We start from the raw sequence: 22,701 nt of genomic DNA, 5'->3' as shown, positions 1-22,701 counted from the left end.
CACCTTGATCATGGAGGCTAAGGTAGCCAAAGCATCAGCCATCTGATTTTCGTCTCGTGGAAGGTAGTGGAAGGTAATGTCATCAAACTCTTTAACCAATTCCAGGACCAGCTTCCGATAATCGATTAACTTGGGGTCTCTTGTCTCTCATTCTCCCTTGAGTTGATAAATCACTAGCGTAGAACCTCCATACACTTCTAGCACTTTAATCTTGCGTTCTATAGTTGCACGGACTCCCATGATGCACGTCTCGTATTCCGCCATGTTATTCGTACAATCAAAATCCAATTTACTAGTGAATGGATAATGATCTCCATTTGGGGATACCAAGACGACCCCGATTCCATTGCCCACAGCATTTGACGCCCCATCGTAGTTCAATTTCCAAGGAAGTTCTTCCAGGGCACCTTCTTCAGTGGTAGCAACACACATTAGGTCTTTATTCGGGAAGTCAAAGTTCAAAGGCTCGTAGTCTTCCAAGGCTCTACTGGCCAGAAAATCTGCTATTGCACTTCCTTTTACTGCTTTCTGGTTCATATAGACTATGTCGAATTTAGAAAGTAGAATCTGCCATCGGGCTATCCTTCCATTCAAAGCTGTTGACTCCATCATGTACTTTAAGGGGTCCAATTTTGAGATAAGCCAAGTGGTGTGATATACCATATACTGCCTCAATTTTCAGGTTGTCCAAATTAGGGCACAACACAACTTCTTTATCGGCGGGTACCTTACCTCACATTCTGTGAACTTTTTATTGAGATAGTAAATAGCTTTTTCTTTCCTCCCCGACTCGTCATACTGACCCAATACGCATCCCATGGAGTTCTCGAATACTGCCAAATATAGTATCAATGGCGTATCAGGGTTAGGTGGCATCAGCACCGGGGCGTTGGATAAATACTGTTTGACCTTGTCGAAAGCCCTTTGGCATTCTTCATTCCATTCACCTGGGTTATGTTTCTTGAGGATGCGAAAGATAGGGTCACATTTCTCGGTCAGTTGTGAAATGAACCGAGCAATGTAATTTAATCTTCCTAGAAAGCCTTGAACTTCTTTCTAAGTGCGCGGCAGAGATAACTCTTGTATGGCTTTAACTTTGTCTGGATCAATCTCGATCCCTTTCTCACTAATCATGAATCCGAGCAACTTTTCAGACTTGGCTCCAAAGGTATATTTGGCGGGGTTGAGTTTTAGCTGAAAATTTCTCAACCTCAAGAACAATTTCCCCAGGACTTGTATGTGCTCCTTCTCTGTTCGAGACTTAGCTATCATGTCATCAACATAGACCTCGATTTTTTTATGCATCATGTCGTGAAAAAGGGTTACCATGGCTTTTTGATAAGTTGCCCCCGCATTCTTCAGTCCAAACGGCATTACCTTGTAACAGAACGTGCCCCACATAGTTACAAATATGATTTTCTCCATATCTTCAGGATGCATCTTAATCTGGTTATATCCCGAAAAACCGTCCATGAATGAAAACAGTGAGTGTCCCGCCGTGTTGTCCACTAGGGTGTCGATATGAGGTAGTGGGAAATTGTCTTTTGGGCTGGCTTTATTCAAATCTCTGTAGTCCACACACATTCGCACTTTTCCATCTTTCTTAAGGACAGCGACGATGTTGGCTACCCAATCTAAGTATTTTACCACCTTCAGGAATCCAACATCAAACTGCTTTCAAACTTCTTCCTTTATTTTTAGCAAGACGTCAGGCCTCATTCTTCGGAGTTTTTGCTGAACAGGCTTACACTCTTTTTTTATGGGGAGTCGGTGCACTACGATGTCAGTGTCCAACCCGGGCATATCTTGGTATGACCATACGAAGACATCTTTGAATTCTTGAAGTAATTCAATGAGGTCTCGCTTCATCTCCGCAGTGATACATGTTCCGATCTTCACCTCTTGTCCTCCTCCTAAGCTCACAATTTCGACTGACTCTTTGTGAGGTAGGATTTGTTTCTCGTCTTGTTCTACCATCCTCAACAAATTAGGAGATAGGTTACAGCTTTAGTCATCTTCAAAATCCTGATAATAATCCATACACACATCTTGCTCAAAAGGAAATTCTGAGTCGCTAGCAGTGTCACTCGTATCATTAATATCTGGGGACCTGTTATGAGGACGAAGGCAGATACAAAGAATCAAAAGAATTCAAAATATTTATTTGCGTGATATGATTATGAATGACGAATGAAAGAATATTTAAAAGAATGTTTCAAGAATAAAAGAATTCGAAAGTAATCATTTGTATGGTTATGAATGGAATTGAAAGGACGAGATAACATTTGCTCAAAAATGATAATAACCGTGCATTTTACTGAAATGTCGTTTTTAAACATCGACCTTTTTCACAAAAGATTCTTATTACTCTTAGGCCTAGAGCAATAAGTGTGTTTTGGACATTACTCTGAATCCGTTCTAAAAACTACAGGAATCTCTTTCGCAGTCCAGTTGTCCAGAACACTTCCAGGCGTGCAGAGGCAAATGCCCGACAAATTCTCTCTTTCGGTCTCCTTTTCGCATATGACGTTAATGTCCATGCTTTCCAGCCTTTCTTCTATAGCTCCCGTCATTGGTGTGTCTCTCTCGGGATGAATGATTCCCCTGGACACAAATGTTTTCGATATATGGGGGAATGTCATTGGTTCCCACTTGATTTCCTCCCCCGTTAATCGAGCTCTTCTTCTTTCTTGCTTCTTTTCCAGCTCCCTTCTCCTTTGTTTCGCATCCGGCTTAAATCCTAAATCGAAGCGGTCTCTCTTGTCTTTCGACATTGGCGTTTCAACCCTTCCTTGCAGATGTCTCCCAAGTCCTTTTCCGGGGAGGGCCCCTCTTCCGATCGTCAGCTGGAGGCTCATCCTCGTGATTTTGGACAATTTTGGCACCGGAATTTTTCTTCCATCGGCAATGAACATCGCATTAACAAATTCCAAAGATCGAAATGAGCATTCGATTGCTTCGTCATCTGTCCCCAAATAGGGTGCATTATTGCTCACAGTTGCAATAATATCCTCCTCAGCATTGATCTTTATCAATCTCCCTTCCGATACTAGCTTCAATTTCTGATGCAACGAGGAAGGTATTGCCCCAGCCGAATGTATCCAGGGCCTTCCCAACAAGCAATTGTATGAGGGCTTGATGTCCATTATGAGGAAATCCACCTCATATATGTTTGACCCAATCTGAAGAGGTACCTCGATTCTGCCCATCACCTTTCTCTCTGTGCCATCAAATGCTTTTACGATGTTCTGGCACTCCTTCATGTGAGAGCTGTCTATAGGTAATCTATTCAGCGTGGTCAAAGGTAGGACATTCAAAGCCGACCCATTGTCAATCAGTACGCTTAGCAGCGTGTACCCTTTACAGCGCGTGGTAATATGCAGAGCTTTAGTCGACCCCATGCCCTCGGGTGGTATCTCATCGTCATTAAAGAAGATATAATTGTCGGTACTTATGTTGTTTACGAAACGGTCCAGCTTGTTAATGGAGATGTCATTGGCAACATATATCTCGTTTAAGACCTTCATTAACACGCTACGATGAACTTCCGAGCTTAGAAGTAAGGCCAACACCGAAATACGGGCTGGTTGTTTACGTAGCTGTTCCACCACGCTGTATTCGCTATGCTTTAGGAATTTTAAAAACTCCTTGGCCTCCTCTTCGTTAACTGGCTCATTAATAGGTTTGGTTGCTTTTCCCTTCATTTCCTCAACCACCTGGGCTTTTCTTTTTGTAGGCTGCACCTCCTCATTCGCCGTATCGTAACACCTCCCGCTACGTGTATAGAAACCCTTGCCTTGATCCCCTCTTGAAGTGTCAATCGGGCTCTCCTTTCCCGGCATCATCATACTGCAATCATAATTCCATGGGACCTTTTTGTTGTCTTTGTAAGGGAAAACTGCAGGTCTTTGGATTATGACCCTCGGTGGCATTTGTACTCCGGTTTCATTATTTTTGGGTCTCGAAATGATCACTACGGGATAGTTAGGTGTTTGATTTTGTGCCGTTGATTCTCCATCCGATGCACATATATCTTCATCTATGGGGTTTTCGGTCTCTTCATAGAATTCAATTTCATGCCCCACCTTGCCGTGAAACTCACAGTAGTTTTTCTCTTCTTTGGATTCTTCCCTCGAGTCCAACACAATCAATCCTCTCTTGGCCATCTCCTTCCATACCCATCTCAACGGGGTCCTGACTTCTGCCACATCATATTTGGTCTTCTTATTCAAGCCTTCACTTATCCCATTCACTCCTTGGTCGGTATGATTGGGGAGTGGGTTTCCTGCTACATTGGGAGTGGCTGGGTCGTCAAATCTCACAATCCCCACCTTAATGAGTCTTTCGACTACTTTCTTGAACGCAGTGCAATTCTCGATTGAGTACCCGGTAATTCCCGCGTGGTATTCACATTGGGCGTTTGTGTCATACCATTTGGGATACGGGGGTTGCAGTGGCTCTAGGTAGAAATGGGATACTACATGAGCGTTAAACAGGTTCTGGTACAACTCCCTATATGTCATGGGTATAGGGGTGAATTGTGGCCTTTTTGTGTTCTTCCTCGAATTGGATTCTTGTCTTACAGAGCTTTGTTGATTGGTAGTCACCGTTTTGGGTTGATTCACGGTAATTGACTTGGACTGCCCCTTGTTAAATGTGCTCGTGTTGTTCACTTCATTGTCCCTTTTCCTTGGGGTCGACTTTCTGCCATTCTTTCTCGACTCTATTTTGCCGCTCCTCACAGCATTCTCGATCATTTCCTCCGTCATCACTTTGTCGGAGAAGCTTTTTGTGGCGCTTCCTAACATATAGGTGATAAAATGGGCTTTCAAGGTGTTGATAAAGAGCATTGTCGTCTCCTTTCCTAGAAGTGGCGGCTGAACTTGTATGGCCACCTCTCTCCACCTTTGTGCATACTGTCTGAAGCTTTCATTTGACTTTTTTTCCATATTCTGGAGAGTGATTCTATCGGGGGTCATGTCCGTCACATGATTGTATTGCTTCATAAAGGCCTGAGCCAGGTCCTTCCATAAGTTAATCTTGGCTCGGCTCAGTTGATTATACCACTTAGACTCCGCTCCAACCAGACTATCTTGAAAGCAGTGGATTAGTAGCTGGTCATTGTTAACATATCCCGTCATTCGCCTGCAGAACATGGTGATATGTGCTTCAGGGCAACTTGTTCCATTGTATTTCTCGAATTCATGCATTTTGAATTTAGGGAGGAGGACTAAATCTGGGACCAGACTCAGATCCTTGGCATCAATCCCTTGATGATGATCCGCGCTTTCCATGGCTTTAAATTTTTCCTCGAGCCATCTACAACGTTCTTCCAATTGTTTTTGCGAATCCATCATCACCTTTTCCTCTTCAGCAACTTCATCCAAGTCGAGAACGGGCGGATAGTTCGGGTTGTTGACAAAGTTAGTGCCTGAGCCGACTTGGAAGTTCATCGGAATTGAAGCTTCAGTCTGAACTTGCTGGGGTATGATTGTGACCGATGGTTTTTGTAGGTTAATCTCGGGCTTCATCGATACATGCGTCAGAGTAAAGCCAGGGGGGTATTAGAGATCTTCATTCTTTTCCTCAACTTGGTCCATGGGGCCTTTTCCCTTATCTATTCCTCCCAATAGCAATTTGGATAACTGGGACATCATCTCTCTCTAGGACTCCATCATTTGCTCCTTCATCTCTCGTTGAATCTTGGCTAGCTGCTCTTCCATCTGAGACTGCATTTGTTCTTGCATGTCCTTTTACATTTGCTCCAATTTCTCGAGTCTCTTATCCATTGATTTTTTTTCTTGTACCGTAGGAGTGCGTAGTTGGTTGGTTTTCGTTAGTTTCCAGGTTACTGAAATAATTTTTAATTAATTAATTAGAAAACTCTTATGGACTTTAATGCATAATGATATGATGTAATGCAAATGCATGAATGTAAAGGAGGCATCAATTTTGATTCAATTGCCCTTAGAAAATTTCACTCGAAAATAAAATCTTTTACATAAAGTCGAATTACCAATAAAATTTTGCTCTAACACTTAAAGTCCTAATTTTTCTAAGCAACGAGGCCAGCTCTTGTCCGCGATCCGGCTCCAACTCATACTTCACGCTCAGTATGTCCACTTGAACCGCTAAAGTTTGCAAGTAGACTGTTGCTTCTCGAATTTGGGTTATGGCTTCCCCCATAAGGTAATCTCTGTTTCTGACTTGGTCTTGCGCATGGTGAAGCTGCTCTTTCCAACGATCCTCGTTTGCCTCGAAAAACTGGATCCGCATCTCACAGTTCTGCAGCGATGCCTCTAACTCTCCTATTCTTCCTTTCATCTCTTCTATCTGGCTCAAGCTTGCCCTCAGCTCTATTGCGGTGTTGCGGTTTCAGTACTGATGCAGAGACTTCTCGAGTTCTGCCACTCTAGCCCTTAGTTCACCTCACTCATTTCTGCTCTTCGACAGACTCTTCTCCAAATCTTCGTTTCGTGCCTGAGCTTCTCGAAATTTTCTTTCCCACCGATCGGTATTGGATTTTTCTTCTCGAATTTCGTGGCACCATTGTTCGGAAGTCTTACCTAAACCCGCAGTCCTCATAGATAGGCGCAGCTTCTTATAGTCTGTCTTCAAGCTGTTTAGGTCTTCTTCGGCCTTAGTTTTTCCTTTTCTCCATTTCTCAGCCTCTGACCTCTGAACATCAGCGTCTAACCTTAGATGCATCTTCTCTTCTTCTAACTGTTCGATCTTCTTCCTGAGCTTCGAACTCTTCTTCTCGAAATCTTGCCTTATAATTTCCAATTCTGATGGGGCGATTTGTAATTGTTCCCCGATAGGTCGAGCATTCTACAAGCTTGGCCTAGGAATATTATCATTAATCCTCTTCTTAAACCACTCGCTATACTCGGGTGTTACCATGGAACTGACGGCTAACCTCTTCATCCAACAAGTTTACTTCCAAGCATCCGATAACTCCCGAACTCTCTTCTTATAATGAGCACCTTTAAATGAGAATTCACTCTGAGCAAGCCCATAGGTCGTCGGTACAAATTGCCTCGACTTATATTGCCTCAAAGCTAACAGTGGAGTATACCCAGTAGCTCCCCAAATTCCTAACAATGGCACCTAATCGAAGTTACCACATCGGTACATGATCTCGTCAGGAACCATCCAATAAGCTCTCCACTTGATATCCCCCTCCTTGAGGTTCTGAAGAATGTCCATCCACTTCTCCTCTGAGATATCCTCTCTCCTCTATATAGCTGATTCTTCTTTCAATGGGAAATAACCCTCAGAGAAGACTCGATAGGAAACTTTGTCTACCTTCCAAAAGTGCTCGTGGAACCATGCCATCAATAATTGTGCACATCCAATGAATCGCCCCTTGCCTGTCTTTCGACATGAGCTCAAAGATCTGAACGTTTCTGCCAATATTGCTGGCACCGGTGTGATTCCCTTTTCAAGGCGATCAAACAAGTCAATGACCGCCTCGTCCACGTGCCTCAAAGCCTTAGAAAGATCACTAATCCGTAGATGCTTAAGGCAAATATATCAACCCTCTTTCTTTCATCTGGATGTGTCAAGATCAAATCTCGCAAATTCTCCCAATGGATACATTCGTTATCTCCTTTTTGTTGAATCTGAATAGTGACCCAAGACTCGCTCATCCCAGAAATGCTCATCAGTTTCTTCACGTAAGTCTGACTACTAAAAACCCGAGCATAAGTCTTTCGGACCTGAATTTTGGGACACCTGAGCAAAGTAGTGTATTCCTCCATAGTAGGTACCAAATCCACTTCCCCAAAAGTGAAACACTTGTACGCAGAATTCCAAAACTGCACCAAGGCTCGGAACAAATTCTTATCCACTTTAATGCCTAGCAGGTAGGATACGTCACCATAATTTTGGTAAAACAATTGCTTGATTCCTTCATTCCAACTAGCCCAAATGTCTCTCAACTCTTGCAGCTCGTTCTGTACTACATTGACGCGAGTGAAATCTTGTAGCTCCGATACATACCCTTCTACCAAGCTATCCCCTCTCTCTGATTGTAGCCTCTCCGACCATGCATGAACGGTCGCATTATCCTCGATCTTACTAAGAAATTCATTCTCCATGTCAAATTTTATAACTTAGTAATTGAATACAGATTAACGCCTCCTTTAGTATGCAATGTTATGCAAAAAAAAAACAAAACAAAACAAAACACCGGTTAGTGTCAAATAATAGCGATAGAATGCAAGCACATAAACGATAATTATGACGCATATACGGGTAAGTACTAAGGCTTGACGCGGCTTCATCCAAGGATGGTTCCTAAGGTTTATTAAATGCGGTTTAGTTCTAGAGATAAGGTACCCGAACTAGCAGATTCCTCAATCCTCACCCATTATAGGCTCATATAGATCGAGTTCGGTTCAGAAGGATACATTTCCCTATGACCATGTGGAGATGAAAATCTCACGAAATCATAGGTACGGATGTACCCCGGAAGCAATCCACTAGCCCATGCGGAGGTGAAAACCTCACGAAAGCGTAGTTTCTTACTCCCACTTAGAAGGTGTGACCATAGGGGTCATGCAATGAAATGTAGTGTTTTTTTACAAGACCCCTACTAAAACAATCACACAATCAAATGCAATCAAAAGATACATAATTTTTAAAGTAAATTTTCAGTTTTCGACAAAAAGACAGTAAATAATTGATTTTTATGGCTCGACTCTCAAATGTCCTCAGTGGAGTTGCCAAGCTGTCGAGTCATTCCTCGATTTAAAAATTTTAAAATTTTAAAAAAAAGGGTAATCGACTTTTGAAAAACAAATACATGGAGTCGCCACCGATCTTTTGTTTTGGTGTGATCGGATCACCTAAAAATTTGGTTATTTTAATAAAACATTTATGATTTACTAAAACAACAATTTTGGTCAACAAAAATTTTAAAAAACGAGCTTGGGAGTCGGTTACGCATGAGGAAGGATTGACACCCTCACTACGCCCAAAATTGGTACCAAATCGATTAAATACTGTCCTTATGTCTAAAATTAAAAATGTTTTTGAAATGTGGCTTTTTTTAATAAAATTTGAATAACCCGAGTTAATTGTCAAAAATCTTCTTGTTTCGATGTCCGGAAATTTATAATTCGAAAATCACGAAAGGATGCTCAACTATTTAGTCCAATGAAAAATCGAAACCCAGCACAATAGGGCACGATTCTTCGAATTCCCAAACATTGATCATTGCCTCACTTTGGAAAATACGAGTGAAATCCCGGAGAGATATTTGATTATTTCGGTCAGACGGGAGATTGCAACCCAGTACGATAGGGCACTATTCCCCGAACTGCCCAAACATCAAACACTTCTTTCGTTTTAAAGGGTTTTTAGAAAACGTGGATGAAACTTCAAAGGGATCTTCGATTGCTTAGAATAAATGAAAAAGCGCAACCCAACACGATAGGACACGATTCTCAAATATCCAATCATCGAACATCCTTTGTTTTGAAAGGTTTTTAATAAGCATGGGTGAAAACCTAAAGGAATATTCGATTGTTTTTGAGCAAACGAGAAATCACAACCCAGCACGATAAGGTATGATTCTCGAATCATCAAACACCGAGTATTGCCTTTATTTGCGAAAAATCTTATTTCGAGGTAACAACATGTCATACCCGGTAAGTTAGGGCACCATACCTTGTATCTCCAAAAATAAACATTTTTTTTAAACTCACATTGTGATTAAAAGGAATATTCCATTATTTAGGTTAAATAAGAAAAATTGAAACCCAGTAAGTTAGGGTACGATTATCTCGAATTACCTAATACGGAATATTACTTTTATGAAAGAATTGTTTTAATATATTGAGTAAGAAAAATAACGTGATTTATAGTAAAACATAAAAGCAAATTATAATATTAATATGAATAATAACATAATAGGTGCGACAGTGTCAAAAACGATAATATAAGTAATTATAAAAGATGAAGTAATAGCAAGACTAGTAATATGTAAATATAAACAAATGCATGACGAAAATGAAATGATCGAAGACATAAGCAAATTAACGAATAAATGAAAATGAATAAAACATGGAACAACAAAAATGGCAATGACAATGAAAACGATAATGATAATAATAATATAACGTAGAAAATAATGATAATAATAAATGAATAAAGAAAAAAATATATATACATACGTATACCAAAAACGTATTCATAATAATAGTATTGAATATTTAAAGTATATATATAATAGAGACAAAAATATATGCATAATGTAGTATTGAAAGTATTTACATGGGATAATATATAAAAAAAACATATGAATAATGTGATATTAAAAATATATACATAAAAATATAATAAATACATATATATATAATATAATATATACATAATATAGTATTAAAAATATATATAATACATACACATTAGAAATAATAATAATGTTACAAAACAATTATTAATAATACTTCATAAATATATACATACATATATATATGTTAAAAATAAGTACATATTAATATTAAGATGATGATAATATTAAAATAATCATTGATAACTTTACATATAAATATATATACATATAAGTATGATAATAGTAATTATAATACTAATACTAATAATAAATACAATAATAGTAGTAAAAATAAACACAATAATAATCATGAAAATAATATAAATAATGTGTACATGAAAAATAATAATGATATGATAAAAAAACGATAAGATATAATAATAACGTAAAGAAAATAAAGTAATAATATTTATAATAAAAGAAAATAAAAGAGTATATTTAAAAGCATATATATAATATTATTGGAACTAATATTAAAAATTAAAGTAGCAAAGATAATATAAAAATCAACTTAAATTAAAAAAGAGACTAAATTCGAATTAAAAACGAAGTTTTTTGGCAAATTTAAAAAGAAAAGAAAAGAAAAGGACCTATTTAAATGCGCGTGAAACAACAGAGGGCCTAAAGTGCAATAACCCCCTTTATAAAATGCACAGCATCAGCTAGGATTAAATTGAAAATTGCGACAAATTTTGGTGCCAAATTAAAAATAAAAAATAATTTAATTGCAAAGTAATAAAAAGCGGAGGGGCTAAACGCGCAAATAGCCCCTCCAATGAAAACACGCGGATCTTGAAGTTGGAGCGGGTCGGGTCGCGGGTCGGCCATAGGTTAAGAGCCAAAACGACGTCGTTTTGGCATTAGTGGCTTAAACTCAAAACGATGTCGTTTTGATGGGGCTATATAAGTCAAAATTCCTAAAAAAAACTCATTTTTCCCATTTCATACAAAAAAACTAACCCCTTTCTCTCAAACTCTCTCAAGGCCTTCTCCCTCCGACCAAACTCCGGCTCCGTCCGCCGCCATCCGCCGCCATCGGCCACCGTCGCCGGCCACCGTGAGCGGTGGCCGAAAATTTCAAAAAGGTTTTTTTTATATATTTCTTATATATATACATTGATATATTTTAATACATGAATAAGAATAGATGGATTCGAATAATAAAATAAAAAAGAAAAGAAAAAAACTTAAGCCGGTTTGCACTTCTTTTTTTTGTTGGCTTTGTTATTATCTTTTTTTTTGTATTGCTTGCTGTTTTTTTTTAAGAAAAATCTTCAGAGAGATTACACTTTTTTTTCTTCAATCTCTTTTTTTTTTCAAAAAAAAAATCTCCCCTCCTTTTATAATATTCTTGTTTTTGTACCCAAAAAAAATCTGGGATTTCAGGCTTTATAGCCGAAATACCATGGATTTGCTATTATCTATTTCCTTGTTTTCTTGCTTCTTTTCTGCCCCTTTTTTGTTTTTTCTTCTTTTGGCTTTTGCAGGTGTAAGTGGAGCAAGTGGACGTGGCTAGGTTTTTTTTTCTTTTTTTCTTTTTACTGAAAATTAGTTAAGGTTGTGGGCTAATTGGGCTTTTAGGGTTTTAATATTTGGGCTGTAATTGGGTATTGTATTTATTTATTTGGTTTATTGAGCCCCGGGCAAAATTTGGGCCTTACATGATCGATACAACCAACAAATTTATCTAGAGAAGAATTTTTTGCACAAAGGTATTTCTTTAGCTTTGCATGTTGGCTCTCAATTCTATTCGTAGTTTGTTCTCCAAAGTTGAGATGTCGATCAATCCAAACCGACACAAATATTTTCTTATATTTGCTTAACCACACTTGATCTAGATATTTTAAAACACCTGAATTTATATAAATGTTAGTTATGTATAAAAAGTCTTCTAAAACTATAAACAATTATTTATAGAATAACGAGGCTTGTATCTGGATATTCGCTCAACATTGATTGGAGTTTTCTGTAGTTTTCGGTGTACAATATCCACATTGGAGATTCAACGAGTACAGTCCACATAGCACGAAAGGAGTCTCACTCATGTTGCGACTTGATAGACTGCCTACAATGCTTTTTAATATTTTTAGTAATGTGCCATCTGTATTGTAACCGAGTGGCATCGAGGAAAACTTGTTGGCATGCATTTATCAGAGACAACTCTCTATCCATCACAATAACACGTGGGTACATGCACTCCTCTAGTGTCAACTTTAGACATGTTAATGCCCAATTATAGTTCTCCTCCTTTTTGTTAATGATAAAGGCAAAAGCTATACTAAATGTCTTGTTGGTTGAAGTCACGCCAATAATCTGAACAAAAGGCAGATCATATTTGTTCGTTTTGTACGTTGCGTCTACAATCAAAACATGCGAAAATGCACGCCATATATCCAATGATCGTGGATGAATGAAGAATAGATTTTCCAATTCATTTGAAATATTATTTACTGAAAACTCAGTAAAAAATTGTTTATCATTCAAAAGCAACATAAGAACTTGTATCGGAGTTTTACCGACATTCTAGGACAAGCGAAGCTTTTGCCGTGCATTGTATATGATTTTTAGTGTAGAAATGTTATTCTCGTCCTGCTACTTCAGTGTCGATAATATGTCACGTGGTGTAACATTCTTAGTCGTCAAATCAACCAACAATTTTTTTTTCCTTTTTTTCAACCACCTTGCATAAGCATGTCCCTCCATATGTTGTGCAGGTGGATGGTTATGCTGATCACATATCACCCTCAACGTCCACCCATCATATTGTTTTAAATACGAACCTACCAATCAGAATTTACAGTTGGTCTTTTTGGTGCCATACTTTTTACTTGATTCTTTAAATTTGTATTCACCGCCACGGTCACAAATAAGTGTGACGTAAGACACCACACCATTTTCCTTTGCTTTTGATCTTCTCATGACGATGATATAACCAAGAGAGAATGCCGTGTTTTGCACCCATTGCATCAGCTCTTCACGAGACTCGAACACCTAAAATTTAAATAATTTTGTTAACAAATATTAAATGTTATGAATATAAAAAAATATTAACATCATGATAAATATTATGCCCGATCGGTAAAAAATGGTGATTTCACGATAGAGATCTCATTGCCTTCATTTAGGTTACTTCCGTAAAAATTCGACATCTTTTGTTGAACACTACAAATTATGACGAAAAAATCAATAGTTCTAAAAATTTAAAACAGATTTTAATTTATACAAGAATTAATAAATAAAAAAAGGAAAAAAATTAGAAAAATAGATTTTTATAGAAAACAGTTTAGAACAAATTTATAAAAAATAAAATTACAAATAATAGAGTGTAGTGAGAAGGACTTAGGGTGTGTTCTTCATTGCTTTTGGGATGGACTTTTTCTAAAAAAAGTGCTTTTCTCTTAAAAGCAATGAAGAACACATATCATTGGGGCAACTTTTTTAATTTTCGGGATGAGCTTTTTTAGAGATGAAAAAGCAGTAAATTTTAGCTTTTTCAGCCAAAAAGCACTTTTGGCTATTATTTTACCTTTTTAACCTTACTTTTTGACTTAAAATGTGTTTGATGCTATTATTTTGTGTTCTCTTCCTTGGTTATTTAATATGAGTTTTACAAATGTGTTAAAAGCATTAATTAAAAATAAAAAATATTTTTAAAATAATACAATTGTGTCAATATCTAATTACAAATATTTAATTATTATATTTAAATATTTAAATATAGTTTATATATTCTAATTAAATTTAATAAATAATTAATATTAATTACTTAGAAATATTTAAAATTAATATTATATATTAAAATATTAACAATAAGTTATAATAAATTATTTTTTATATTTTTACTAAAATATCATAATATTAACTAATTTGAACATTATTTAAATACATATTTGTTACTTTATAATATCATGTCTAAAATAGACATTTTACTTTTCAAAAGTACTTTTTGACAGCAATATCAAACACTAAATTTTTTTAAAGCACTTCTCAAAAGTACTTCTCCATAGAACTTCTCAAAAGCACTTTTCAAAAGCAATGAAGAACTAGCCCTTACTTAATTTTGTTAATAATAATATGAGTTTACATTAGGGTGTTGTTAATGTTCATCAAAATAAACATATATATATATAACTCTGCCTATTTATTATATTAATTACAACAAAATTAATTTTTCTTGTTTTTTAATATGTTGACTCTAATTTTTTGGATTGAATTGATTACACTAACTAATTTAAGATGTTGAAAATGAAGATATTTAGAAAATGTATTAATTAATTTTTTGGACCACATTAATTTAAGATCTCAGCCCTAATTATTGTATTAATAAAAAGACTCATTGGGAAAGACACTCATCTAATAAAATGAGAAATGCTGTAATCAATTACACGGAAAATAAGCATTAGGATTTTTTTTAGTATGTTGGGGGTATTTTTTTAGCCAACCCCTTATATTTATTGATGGTTACAAAAACAATAATATAGAGCACTATAAACAGAGTTAATTATTACAAAAAACAAATCAAACATCACCTAAAATAATTTTAGATACAAGTCACACATTACAAGATTTAAGTTAGAATAAATCTAATGAAATTTATGTATTATTTACATAAGATAAAACTCAAATTTGGGTACTTAATGTCTCAAGGTCACAACCTTACCAACAAAGGCCAATTTCATTAGTTTTGAGTTGATTTTTAATTGCAAAATGTTTTAATTAGTATTTAAATTATGAATTTCATTTTAATTAAAATCGTTCACGTTTTATTTTTTACTAGAAACTGTTTATATTGTCATCCCAGGTTCAATTCTTAAGAGTTACAAAAAAGTGAACAAAATATGTCGGGAAAAGACAAAGAGCAAGACAAGTGCAGATCCTATAATACTAAGTGCAACAATATTTGGTGGATTGTAAAGTAGAGAAACATGGGGGGTTCAGGATAGTGGTTTGGGTTTTTGTTCAATACCAGAGGAAAACAGGAGACTAGTTTTGATGTATTTAGTTTGAACTTCGAATTACTGATTGACAGTTTTATAAGTGATATATCATTTGTGTGTAAATGAAACGTGTAATAAAAAAAATCTTATAAGGAATCTCTATTCATTATTTGCACTCAACAAGCATTATTATATTATAATTTAAAATTCAAAATTATTTTTTAATAATATAAATACAATTATATTTATTGACACTTACAAAAACAATAATTTGGACTAGTACTTATTACAAAGAACAAATCGGACATTACCTAAAATAATTTTAGATGCAATTCACATATTACTCTAAAATTCACATGTTACCAAATTTAAGTTAAAATAAATCTAATAAAACATAAATATGAGTTACATAAAATAAAATTGGAACTTGAGTAGTTATCACAATCTTACCACCAAAAGCCAAATTTTCCATTAGATTTAAATTGATTTTTGAATTTCAAAATGTTTTAATTTCATTTCACTTAAGTTGGTTCACTTTTAGTATTTAAAAATTAAAAAAAAATTATTTGAAAAGTATAAAAATTATAAAAAAATAATTTCTAATTTTTAAAAATAATTAATTACTAATATGGTATACATGTGCATTGCGTTAACAAAGTTAACAAATGTTAACTTTTCTATCCAATTTGGGGTATTTGACATATAATGCAAGTTGAAAGGCTAAAAATGGTAAAAAAATAAATGGAGGGCTAAAATGTTTTATTTTTATTTTTAAAGTTGGAGGGTAAAAAAAATCATTATGCTTTTTTTTTCTTTATTTCTTTTTAAGAACATAAAATTATATTGTAGCCAGATGGTAACAAGTATCGCCGCTAACTAGAAATAGAAAAATTATGATAATGATGACTAAGGCTTCGTTTGGATGGGCGATTGACTGCGGTGCAGTGCGTTTAGCTTACTTTTTTGTCTCACGCTACAGTATCACTACAGTATTTAATCTCACCGCTATCACTGTTTTTACACTAAACGCACCGCCCATCCAAACTCACCCTAAAACAACCTAATTTTAACTCAAGTAATTTTTTATAGTTTGAAGATATTTAATACAACTAATTCTTAATGGTGTAAGAACTCACAACTTTAAAATTATTAGAACAAGAAGGAAAAAAATTAGATAATTCTAAATATCTATAAATATTTGATAAATAGAGATTTCTATTTGAGAATTGATAATAATAATAAGTAACTTCACGTGCTAAAGGAAATATATATTCTTTTATGGTTAACCTTCTAGATTTATATTCCTCAAAAGATTTAGACGAGTCAGATACATGATGAGTCAATGATAGGCAAATTGTGACTCACTCATTCATCTCTCCTCTTCCCCTGGACTTGTTCTCCTTGTTGACTTTGAAACTTCTTCTACATCTCCAACCCCCAAAATAATAATAATAATAAGTAGTAGTTTCGAACCTGTTATAGGGAGCTTTTCTTAGTTTACCTTCTCTGTTGCTGGTCTTTGGGGAAGCTAGAGAAATATGTTGCCCCCAGATGCACGCATGCATGGGGATTTCATCTTTGATCATCATGCAGTGGTGAAGGGCCTAAATGGTTGAATATTGGTTCCCTCAAGTTCTTCAATATGTATCTATGTGCTTTCTCATATTGGACCTAACAACCTTCATTCATTCCTCAAATCCATGGACAAACTCTCTGAGGACTTGATCACTTTTTTGTTTGATGGATAAAAGGTAGCATTTTGTTGGAAAGAAATCTGCTTATAAAGAAGTCCACCAGCTCCTTAAGGAAATGGATAGAGCCTTTTGGCAAATATAGATACCAAGCCCCCTGCGCAAAATCATTGAGAAGGAAGCACCTAATATGTTCATGAGGTATTTTTCTACCCTTCATTTTAATCTTTCAAGTTAATTATTAATATTATCTCATAGTAGAATGAAAATAATAAAATTTTGATTTAATGCTCCAAAAATTTTAAAAATTCAATCGAGAAAAGTGTTGAGATTCTCTTTATTTCAAACCCTCCAAAACTGAAAAATGGTGGAATACCGAGTATTTTTGCTGGTGTCCTGTGGCTGAATCGCCATACCCTACTACTTCCCACTCTAGCTGATGCTTCCATTTCGAAATTTATGGGCTTAACATCATAACTATCTCATCTGAAGAGATATTTCCTTCACATTCTACAATCTACACGGCCGAAGCCAGCGCACCATAAAATAGAAAATTTTTTTTATTTAAGTCTTTTAAATTTTTTAATATTTTAAATTAGTAAAGTCCTTAAAAAATATAAAGATTTGATTTAATTCTTTAAACATTATAAAGATATAGATTATTTAAATAGTAAAATTATATTTTTTATATCATAAAAATTAAAATTTAATTGTGTCGACCCATATAACTGTCTAGATTCAACCAACAATGAAGTCATGTAGACAAGAAATCATGTGCTATTAACTTTAGCTTGAATTTTGAAGTTGCTTTTTCAATTATTTTCTTAATTTTAGAAAAATTTTAAAAAATTTTAATTAAAATATTCTTTTGCATTTACAAAAATGAAATTTTAAATTTTGAACAAATCTTATATAATTTTTGAAATTTCTAGAATTTTCATGTTTTATTAGTTAATTCTGAAGAAATCTTTTTGTCGAAACCGTTTTTTTTTAATTAAAGAAAAAGCGTGGATCGACTTTAAAAAATAGAAATGGAGTCGCCACCAATCTTCTTTGTTTAGGTGTGATTGGATCACCAAGAAGTTTGGTCATTTTAATAAAACATTTTGGCTTACTAAAACAACGATTTTGGTCTACGTAAATATGAGAAAACAGGTCCGGGAGTCGGTTACGTATGAGGAAGGGTTAGCACCCTCATTACGCCCAAAATTGGTACCAAATCGATTAAATACTGTCCTTATGTCTAAGATTTAAAAATGTTTTTGAAATGTGGTTCCTTTTATAAATATTTGAATAGCCCAAGTTGGTCGTCAAAGTTCTCTTGTTTCGGAGGAATACAGCATCACATCCAGCACGATAGGACACGATCCTTTTTACCCTCGAAGACACGATAAATTTCGACTTCCAAAAGTTTATATGTTGAAAATTACAAAAGGATGCCCAATTATTTAGTCCAACGAAAAATCGAAACCCAGCACGGTAGGGCACGATTCCTCAAATTTCTAAACATTGAACATTGCCTTGCTTTAGCATTTAGAAAACATGAGTAGAATTCCAAAGGAATATTCGATTATTTTAAACAAACGGGAAATTGCAACCCAGCACGATAGGGCATGATTCCCCGAATTTCCAAACATCGAATATTATGCTCGTTTTGAAGAATTTTTAAAGAAATGAGTGAAATTCCAAAGGAATATTTGATTGTTTTGAACAAACGAGAAATCGCAACCCAGCACGATAGGGCACGATTCTCGAATTGCCAAACATTGAACATTATCTTTATTTTGAAGAATTTTAAAAAACATGAGTGAAATTCTAAAGGGACATTCGATTATTTTGAGCAAACGAGAAATTGCAACCCAGCACGATAAGGCACGATTCCGCGAATTGCCAAATATCAAACATTGCCTTCGTTTTAAAGAATTTTAAATAAATAATTATAAAACTAGCTTAAAACTTATTAATTCGACTTGAAATAAAACGGAATCAATCTTAAAGATTTGGAACTTACAAAACCAAATTTCATAAGCCAAGCGGAAAACAATGATATGGGACAATGACACATATGAGATACAATCAATTAACAAACTAATAATTAAACATAACTGATCTAGAAAAGATAATCAAACTCGCAAGCATGGATGACAAACAATTAATAAAACAATGAGTGGATGATATACAACAATGATAAATATGGCACAATATAAATCAATCAACAAATCATATACAAAACAAAATGGAATATAGAAGTCAATGTGGTATAAGATAATTTTAAAACAATGACGATCTAACGAACCAATAATTTATACGACATACGAATTAATGGATTGATGAAATTAAAACTATTTGTGAAAATAAACAAACTAGAAATATATACGTAATTATTAAAATATGCGTTATAAAATAAGTATTTTAAAAACAAATAGCATACAAATTGTTAAAGAATATTAGTTTAAGATTGAGAATTTATATAACATAAAAGATTTAGATTATGTACAAAATATGAAATGATTATAAAAATGTATAGTGAAGTATAATTTTAGAAACCTAATAGATTTACAAATCATAGATATAGTAATAATTTTATTATAAAAATAGTATGAAATCGACAATGCGTCTAAAATTAATTTAATCTATCTTATATACATACCATTATTCATGGAGCATTTAGATGAGATACTATATAAATAGTAGAATAACATAATATAAAGAAACAATAGTTTTATAAGTACAAAAACGAAGTTCCTAAATAATATCGTATATACATAAAAATATTAAATGGATCAATAGTCAAGAAGTATTTTAAATAAAGAACCCTATTAAAATAATTTATGCATCAATATATATGTAAACATTTAAACAAAACTTTATAATAAGATATTAAAGTAATATAACAAAAACTTTAAAATGATGATTTTGTCAAAAAAGAAGAAGATAGGAATATTGTTAACTCCAAAATAATAGTTATTATAAAGTAAAAATTTTATGAGGATGATGTGTATACAAATATATATAAAGTATTTAAAGACATAGGACGTACAACGTAAAAAAAATACTCAAAATAATTGCACAAGTGTAAACAAACAAAATTATTTACATGGATTAATGCATATAAAAATACTAAACACATATTAAATTATCAAACTATGCAAGTGAAAGACCAAATCAAAATTGAACCTAAAATAACAGGGATAATTTACAAATAACAATAATCGCAAACAGGATCAACAAGTAATTCGCGCAAATGTGTGGGGACTTAAGCTGGATATAACCCAGCTCCCAAAACGCAGTACTCAAGCGCAGATCCTGTTGCAAATGAGCGCAAATTACGGGGATAAATTAAAAGAATAAATAAAACAAATGGTATGCGATTGAACGACCGCACAAGGAGGAAGGACCAAATAGACAAATTTCCCATTGATGGGGAACACGCGAATCCTTCCCGGGTTGGGTCACACGTGCGGGTCATGCCATGAAACGACGCCGTTTTTGGAGCCACTGAATCAGGCTCAAAACGACGCTGTATCTAGTCCTTTAAAAGGGTTACAATTTGGCTTTTCAGCTACATTAACCCTAGCCCCCCCTTTTTCCTTCAGCCGAACCCTAGGTCCCTTCAACTGCCGCCCAATCTTCATGTTTGATCGACGGTCATCATGCAAAAGGCCTAAATCCAGCTTCGTCCGACCATGAACCCAAGGGTCCGCTCAAAAGCCTCAGAATCACCACCCGAACTCTGATTGCGATGAAGTGAGCGAGGATTCGAGGGAACCAAAAACGGAGGTAAGCCTCTTTTTCTTTATCTCTATTATACACCGAATAGAAAATCAAGGAGAAAGAAAAGAATCAGAACTAAATCGGAGAAGAAGAAGAACTAAAAAAAATCACCTTTTCTTTAATAATTTTTTTCTATTCGAATGCTTTCGATTGTTCTTTTGTGTGCGTATATTGCGCTTGTTCGTAAAAGAGGGAACCCCTTTACAATCGAAAATAATAGACTTTATAGCCGAATGTTCAAAATAAAATAAAAAAATACAATTTTTCTTTCTTTTGTTTTCGTGCTGCTGCTGTTGTTTTGTCTGTTTCTTCGTAGGTACGGAGTGTGCTGGCGCGAGTACGAGGGCTGTGCTAGCATACGGAGGCGCGGGCGTGGCTGTTGGAGCAACAGAGCGTACGGAGGCGTTGTCTGGTTGCTTGGCTGCGGCGCGAGGGAGCACATGCGATGTGGTTAGGCCGCTCGTGAGGACTGCGGCGCAAGGAGCCCTTTGCCTTGGGGTTTGCCGAAATTTGGCTTAGTTTTTGGGCCGTTTGGGCCTGTTCTGGGTATTGGGCCATTGTATTTGGGCCATGGGGTATTGGGTTAGGTTATTTCGTAACTGGGCTTGTAATTGGGCTATTGGGTTTATTTGGGATTGGGTTAGTTATTTGGGTCTTGGGTCATGTAATTGGGCCAGGACATTTAATGGACTGTTAATATTTTTTGTTTATTATTTTTTATTTTGGGTTCTTCTTCGGGCCCGAGCAAATTGGCCTATTTACACTTTTTTTTTAAAATTTTTGGATATATAAATTTTATTTATGGTTTTTTTGAATTAAAAAAAAATCAGATTCTTTATAATTCTTAAGTTTTTTTATTGGCACAATATATATAAATGAAAAGTTTTGAATAAATTTACTTCAAATAAAAGAGTAAAAGCTAAATCAAATAAATACAAAAAGATTTAAGGACTAAAATTGTTATGATTCCATTTAGCATCTCAATTTTAGTGGAAGGATTTGACAAATCAATTTGTCCATTTTAGAGAAAAGAGAAAAAAAATGCAATCAATTAATGAATATTGATTTGGATTTCGCCTCTAAAATTATCCCTAATTACTTGTTCCAAATAGTTGAAGAATTGAAGCTTATAATTATGAGATTAGTATATAAATTAGTGAGATAGTGAAACCTCGACTATTATTTTTAATATTTGAATTTGTGTTATCTTAACACTATATTCAACACTTGTTAGCATATTATTTTTTATTTGTCTGTGTATATTTATAATATATATAAACACATGAATTTGAAAAAACTTTTGAATTGGTGAGAATATATTTCATTTTCCATCATATTACTAAATTCACATTTAAAAATAATTATAATATTTAATTTAGAATTATTATTTAAAAAATTTATAATAAAATAGAAGTTTTGATAATCATACATTTAAAATAATTACAATTACAATTATTAATTAAAAAATTGTGTTAATTTTAAAATAAAATTATTTCTAAGTATACAATATAGGGAAAAAATGTTTTGATAATTATAATTTACCATTATTAGTTAAAAAAAATTATGTAAACAAAAGTGGTGCTAATTTTATTGATATAAAACAAAATTATTATTTAATAAAATTTTAAGCATATTAATTATCCCTTAATTAATATTAGAGTTAATTATGTTAATTAGTTATTATTTTAAATAATGTTTGTCGAAACCATTTTTTTGAAAAACGGGGATCGACTTTGGTTTTGAAAATGGAAACGAAAATTGGGAGTCGCCACCAATTTTTTTTGTTTAGGTGTGATCGGATCACCTAGTAATTTGGTCATTTTAATAAAACATTTTGATTTACTAAAACAACGATTTTGGTCTACGAAGTTTGAGAAAACGAGTTCGGGAGTCGGTTACGTACGAGGAAGGATTAGCACCATCGTAACGCCCAAAATTGGTACCTAATTGATTAATT

At 34.5% G+C, this 22,701-nt stretch overlaps 1 long non-coding RNA gene across 1 annotated transcript; it reads left to right on the top strand.

Moving 5' to 3' along the window:
* The first annotated feature begins 20,531 nt into the window (after positions 1-20,531).
* On the top strand, positions 20,532-21,454 carry LOC107889190 (uncharacterized). The gene is made up of 2 exons (XR_001681676.2): positions 20,532-20,750; positions 21,061-21,454. It is a non-coding gene; the product is annotated as an uncharacterized lncRNA (long non-coding RNA).
* The last annotated feature ends 1,247 nt before the right edge of the window (positions 21,455-22,701 follow it).

This window comes from Gossypium hirsutum, chromosome A09, assembly GCF_007990345.1.
Source record: "Gossypium hirsutum isolate 1008001.06 chromosome A09, Gossypium_hirsutum_v2.1, whole genome shotgun sequence".
NCBI lineage: Eukaryota > Viridiplantae > Streptophyta > Magnoliopsida > Malvales > Malvaceae > Gossypium > Gossypium hirsutum.
Note: the sequence above shows the minus strand (reverse complement) of the source record. Positions and strands in the feature narration are given on the sequence as shown.